The sequence below is a fragment of the Neovison vison genome, chromosome 11, assembly GCF_020171115.1.
Source record: "Neovison vison isolate M4711 chromosome 11, ASM_NN_V1, whole genome shotgun sequence".
Lineage (NCBI taxonomy): Eukaryota > Metazoa > Chordata > Mammalia > Carnivora > Mustelidae > Neogale > Neogale vison.
The window spans coordinates 125,923,087-125,929,086 of record NC_058101.1 but is presented as its reverse complement, the minus strand read 5'-3'; the positions used below and the strand labels follow the sequence as shown (position 1 = coordinate 125,929,086).

The following is a 6,000-nucleotide window of genomic DNA, read 5'->3' as shown; positions in this document are numbered from 1 at the left end:
ATCCCAGACCAATCTGTCAGAAATTCCTGTTGTTTTTCCCTACAGAATATATCCCAAATCCAACCACTTCTGACAGCCCTCACTGTTACAATGCTTGTTGTAACCACCAATATTTCTTGTCTGCATAATCACCTCCTAACGGGTCTCTCTGCTTTTCCCTTTGGTCTTCCTAAAGTTCCTCCTTGACACAGCAGACAGGCTGATCCTGTGAGCCTTTTAAAATCTAGAGTGCATTTTAAAAAAACTCAGTAAGTTACATCATGAGACTCCTGTACTTAAATACTGTATTCCAGTCCGAGAGGAAGCTGACGTCCTCCCAGTGACCTACAGCCTGGCTCCTCGGTACCACAGTCTTCTCGCTCACTGTGCTCCAGCCCGGCGACAGCCTCCTCCCTCTTCTGGCCTCGCACTGGTCATACCTCTTGTTTGCAATGACTTCCCCCAGCTAAATCTCTGCATCAAGGGTCAAACGTTACTTGTTCAACGAGAACTACCCCCTCCTACTCCAAATCTCCGCTACCCTGCTCTATTTTTGTTTATTTCTTATAGCACTTGTACTCTATACTATATATACTACGACACTAAACGACTTGGTGTTCAGTTATTGTTAGCTGTGGACATTTTGTTATAATACAAGCTCCTGGAAGAATGGGGTCTTTGAATGGATCACTACAGTATAATATTCTGGGCCCCTAGAACAACCTGGCACACAACACACAACACACTCATTTGCTGAATGAGTGAATTTTAGACAATGACATAAAATCTCAAATTACTTGCAGTTCTGCATCAAAATTTACTTTTAAAAGACCTGGGCTTGCTTGGAAGATGAAAGAAAGTAGGGTCACATCATAATGACATATTAAATAAATAGTTTGCACATTTAGACCAGAGATTGTAAACCATGTCAATGATATTTTGAATTGATCCCCCAAATTAGGATATGATGAGGAATCTTGTGTTAGAAAATAAGAAATAATTCATGAATAAGAGTTAGAATGGGTCAATCTGCTGAGAATGGTTTCTTAATTCATTTAATAAAATGGGTATGATAACATTTGAACAGTAGTTATATTTTGCCCAAAACTGTTCTATGCATTTCATGGTGCTCCTGTCCCTGGTGATGCTGTTTGCTTATGGCAAGACTCTCTGCCAGGCTCATTTTATATACTTTCTCTAATCAATAAAACCAGAAGATCCCCATTCAACAGTCAAGAAAATTGGGGCTCAGGGAGTACTCCAAGTCTTGTCCAAGCTAATTTAGTTCATTTAAAACTACTCACGCGGCATCTTTCATGTCAATGCCGAAGTCCTGCTGATGATTCCATCTTCCATGTTAGGAGCTCAGCACACTGGAACAATAGTTCCCTCGATGCTTCTGTGACAATTGCCCTGTGTTTTCCTTTCCCACTCCTTGAAGAGATGTCTTCGATTCATATTTGTTGCAGTCCTGTCTAAAGCAATTTGGGTATACTGATTTAACACAACTAAAATCATTGTACAGATATTTTGGTAACAGCTTCTGTCATTTTGATGTTCCATGATATGATTATTTCCTTTGCATTTAGTAATTTCACACTAGAAAGGAAAAATGATGATAGTCCTAAGATTATGGCAAGCCTAGTTAGATAAGCTATGTCAAGTTCAGAGACATTTAAAAAGTATTTGTTGGGCGCCTGGGTGGCTCAGTGGGTTGGGCCACTGCCTTCGGCTCAGGTCATGATCTCAGGGTCCTGGGATTGAGTCCCGCATCGGGCTCTCTGCTCGGCAGGGAGCCTGCTTCCTCCTCTCTCTCTCTGCCTGCCTCTCTGCCTACTTGTGATCTCTCTCTGTCAAATAAATAAATAAATAATCTTAAAAAAAATAAAATAAAATAAAAAGTATTTGTTGGAACCTATTCTAATTAATTGCCAACATCATCTAGACACAGGCATTCTTTTAGTGTTTGTGGATTTTTTTTTCCCAAATATACAAAGCTTGTAGCTAAGAAAGTTGTATTAATATACCCCAAAACGTTTTGGCTTTATGATGATAAAAATAGTGAGTGTGTTCTTTTTGTTGGTTTTAACACAAATGAGCTTTAAGAAAACATTGGGCTGCAAACAGAACAAAAAGTTAATTTTCAGGCTCCTGGGTGTCTCAGTGGGTTAAGCGTCTGCCTTTGGCTCGGGTCATGATCCTGCAGTCACGTGATCGAGTCCCATATCAGGCTCCCTGCTCAGTGGGGAGTCTACTTCTCCGTGTGACCTTTCCCCTCTCATGCTTTCTCATTTTCTCTCTTAAATAAATAAATATAATCTTTTTTAAAAAAAGTTAATTTTTGTATAACCTGGAGCAATGTTAATATGACTCTCATTCTATGAAACTTGTGACACATTAAGTGCAGAGCACCCTGAATTTTTACAAACTGAATACCTGTGTAACCGACAATCACAAAGAAACAGAACTAATGGAACTCAGAAGCTACCCTTGAACTCCATTCCCTTCCCTTCCAGCCACTACAAAGCCACCCTGTACCCCCACTACATGGGCCATCAGCATGCTTGGTGAAATTCTTGATTCTTTATTTTTTTAAAAATTATTACTATTATCATCAATTATTATTATTTTATTCTTACTAATTGTTATTATTTTCCAGCTTTATTGAAGTATTATTGACAAATAAAAAATGCATACATTTAGGTTGTACAAAGGGATTTTCTAGGCATATAGCCTGATGATTTAACATATGCATATGTTGTGAAATGATTACCATAGTCAAGTTAATGAACACATCTACCACCTAACATAGGTACCTTTTGTGCATGTATGTATGGTAAGAACACTTAGGATCTCTTGCCAAATTTTAAGTGTGTGATATAGTATTGTTTATTATAATCACCATGCTATTCATTGTCCTGTGAGTAATATTTTTCCCTTTCCCTTAATTGCCAGTCCCTGGCAACTACCAGTCTATGTTCTGGTTCTCTGAGCTTGACTTTTTAAAATTGCTCATAGAAGTGAGAGCACGAAGTATTGCCTCTCTGGGTCTGGTTTATTTCACTTAGCATAGTGCACTCCAGGTTCATCCATGTTGTCACAGATGGATTCTTCACTTTTTAATGGCATTTCTAAACATTTGGAGATGAAATTCATCTTGGAGCAGCTATGGAGGTTGCCACGTTAAGATGGACAGTCAGAAGTTGCCGAGCTGGCATGTCATGAATCTTCTTTTTTTTTTTTTTTTTTTGGTCATGAATCTTCTTAAAAGCAAGACAAAGCAACACACTTTTTCCTTCATTGTCTCCTTATCCTAGTAAGTGAATTCAAGTTTGAGAGTTTATATCCTCATGTTCATCTGATTTTTCTGGGGTGTTGTATGTTACTAAAAAAGAAACGAGGCAGAACCTGAAGAACTCGCCCTTTATATTCTCAAAAATATCCAAGAAGAATTACTTTAGACATGTAAACATGGTCTTAATCTAGAGAAAGCTTTAGGAATCTTAAGTTAAGAAAGAATATAATACTAGTCAGTGATCTCATTTTTTTAAATTAAATGTCTTATCAATAACAACGCTGTAGCTTTATTTTTCTACTTAATAAACTGAACTTTTTCACAATTTCTTTGGTGATGTTAGTATGAGTAATGTTAAAAATGTCCAAATGAAGTTAATATTTTGTTCAGGGAGAGACACAGTAATGCACGTGGCCACGGTTAGAGTTTTGTTAAGGGAGAATCATGCTGGGAAAGTGGTTACGTTCAATGTCGAAACTAATCTGCTTAGTGTCATGAAGAGGAATTTTGTAAGTAGTGACATCTGTTTGACCTATCACATGGAAAGTGCAAACATTCCGCCTGTGTAAATTTACAACAGATTCTATTTGCTACCAAAACTTCAGTTTCTTTGTCCTAGGTTTAATCAGGAAATACTTGTTTGTATTATTTTATTTGTCTAAATATTAACTAAAATTTTATTTTTACTCTAGAAATTAACTAAAACATTAATGATAAAACTTGATAGAGTAGAAAAACAAAAAGAAAAAATCATCCATAATCCCATCTTTCATTAAAAATACTATTAAAATGTTGCTTGATAGGTTTTGTCTTTTTTTATGTGTATATGTACACATATTTGTTAACAAAATAGGATAGTACTGTATGTATTGTTTTGTAATATGATTTTTTCATTTATTAATACATTTTAAACATGTTGACACATCATTATTTATTGTCAAATGCATTTTATTTCTAAGATGAATTTAAATAAACATACTGGTGAAATTGTGTTTTTAAGTATTTCATGATTTATATACAAATATACACACATATATGTACAAAACATAAATATGCACGTATAATGAGTATGTACATGTGTATGCGCATCATTTGTTTATGTTTTCATTGGTATGTTCGGTATTTCCAATTTCTAAGGAATCAATATATGAATGATTTAATTGTCAGACATTCATGGCTCAAACAACTCCACTTTAAAATTTGTCTTTCAGGACACCTGGGTGGCTCAGTGGGTTAAGCCTCTGCTTTCGGGTCAGGTCATGATATCAGGGTCCTGGGTTTGAGCCCTGCGTTGGGCTCTCTGCTCAGCAGGAAGCCTGCTTCTCCCTCTCTCTCTGCCTGCCTCTCTGCCTACCTGTAATCTCTCTCTCTGTCAAATGAATAAATAAAATATTTTAAAAAATTGTGTTTCAAGTTTGTTTGGTTTTTAAATTTACACAAAGCAATCTTTTTTTTTTTTTTTTAACAGATTCTTTAGTGTGAGCTTTGGTATTATATTACCCATAATACAGTTATATAACTCTTCACCCATGTTTTCCTTCCCTCCATACATGATGTAATTTTTTCCAATAGTCTTTAATCCTTATCTACAAAAATATAACTTCAGAAAAGCAGCGGAAATATCACTTTATTTCAAAATTACTACGTAGTTACAAACACATTTGTTGGATAATTTGTTTTTTTCTCCACTGATTTAGTATGAATTATTTATCATTTACTAAATTCCTAGAGGAATTTTTATCTATTTTTAAATTTTCTACTCTTGTTTCATTTATTTAATGATTTATCATTGTTACACTAGTTTTAAAAACTATTTTGTCTTGCTAATGTACTTTAATTTCAAATAAGGCATATCTCTTTGCTTAATTCACAATAACAATAATAATAATATTTCACTACATTAATAGCAAACAACCTTACATCCATTTATCTCATCCAAGATTTTGGCTTCTGTTGTCATGCATTTTGCCTCTACGTATGTTATAAAACAACCTTGCAGGATCTTATTATTTTTTCTCTAAACAAGTACCTTTTAAAAGCTGTATGTGTGTGTAAATATATATACACTCACATTTAACATTTCTGCAGCTTTTCATCCCTTTGTATGGATCTAATTGGTATTGGTATTGTTTTCTTCCGCCTGAAGGACTTCCTTAATATATCTCAGAAGTCCACTAGTTAAAATTTATTCAGCTTTCTTGATGTGTTAAAAAAGTCTTTATTTCACCTTCAATTATTGAAAGAGGTTTTTTTTTCCCTCTATGCATAGAATTCTAAATTGACATTTTTTTTTCTTCACCATGTTTCAGTGCTTTAAATGCTGCTCCATTATTTTCCAGATTGTATTGTTTTCAACAGAACATACCTTGTCATTCTGTTTTTCTGTATGTCTGCGTCTTTTTTCCTTTGACTTCTTTTAAGGATTTTCTCTTCATCTATGTTTTATATGATCATAATCATTTTGATTACAATCCTTGTTTTTTTTTCTTATTTTATTAGATCAACTAGAACTTCCATAACAAAATCAATGCATGGTTTTAGTAGAAGACATTATTTTCAACTTCTTGAGTTTAAAGAGTATGCCAGTGATAATGGTAATAATACTGATCATCATGGTGAAGGCAATGTTACCTCACAGCATTGCACTAATCAAACCAAACATAATATAGTAAAAAGAACAGGGTTTCAAAGTGAGAATAGCATAGACCTTTCTCTTAGTTTTGATA

At 34.6% G+C, this 6,000-nt stretch overlaps 1 long non-coding RNA gene across 1 annotated transcript in view; it reads right to left on the bottom strand.

Annotated features, from left to right (window-relative positions):
• Positions 1 to 1,397: 1,397 nt before the first annotated feature.
• Positions 1,398 to 6,000, bottom strand: part of LOC122890511 — a 99,778-nt gene continuing 95,175 nt past the window's right edge. Inside the window, exon 4 of the long non-coding RNA XR_006381086.1 lies at positions 1,398 to 1,454. This is a non-coding gene — a long non-coding RNA (uncharacterized LOC122890511). The remainder of the gene's footprint in view (positions 1,455 to 6,000) is intronic.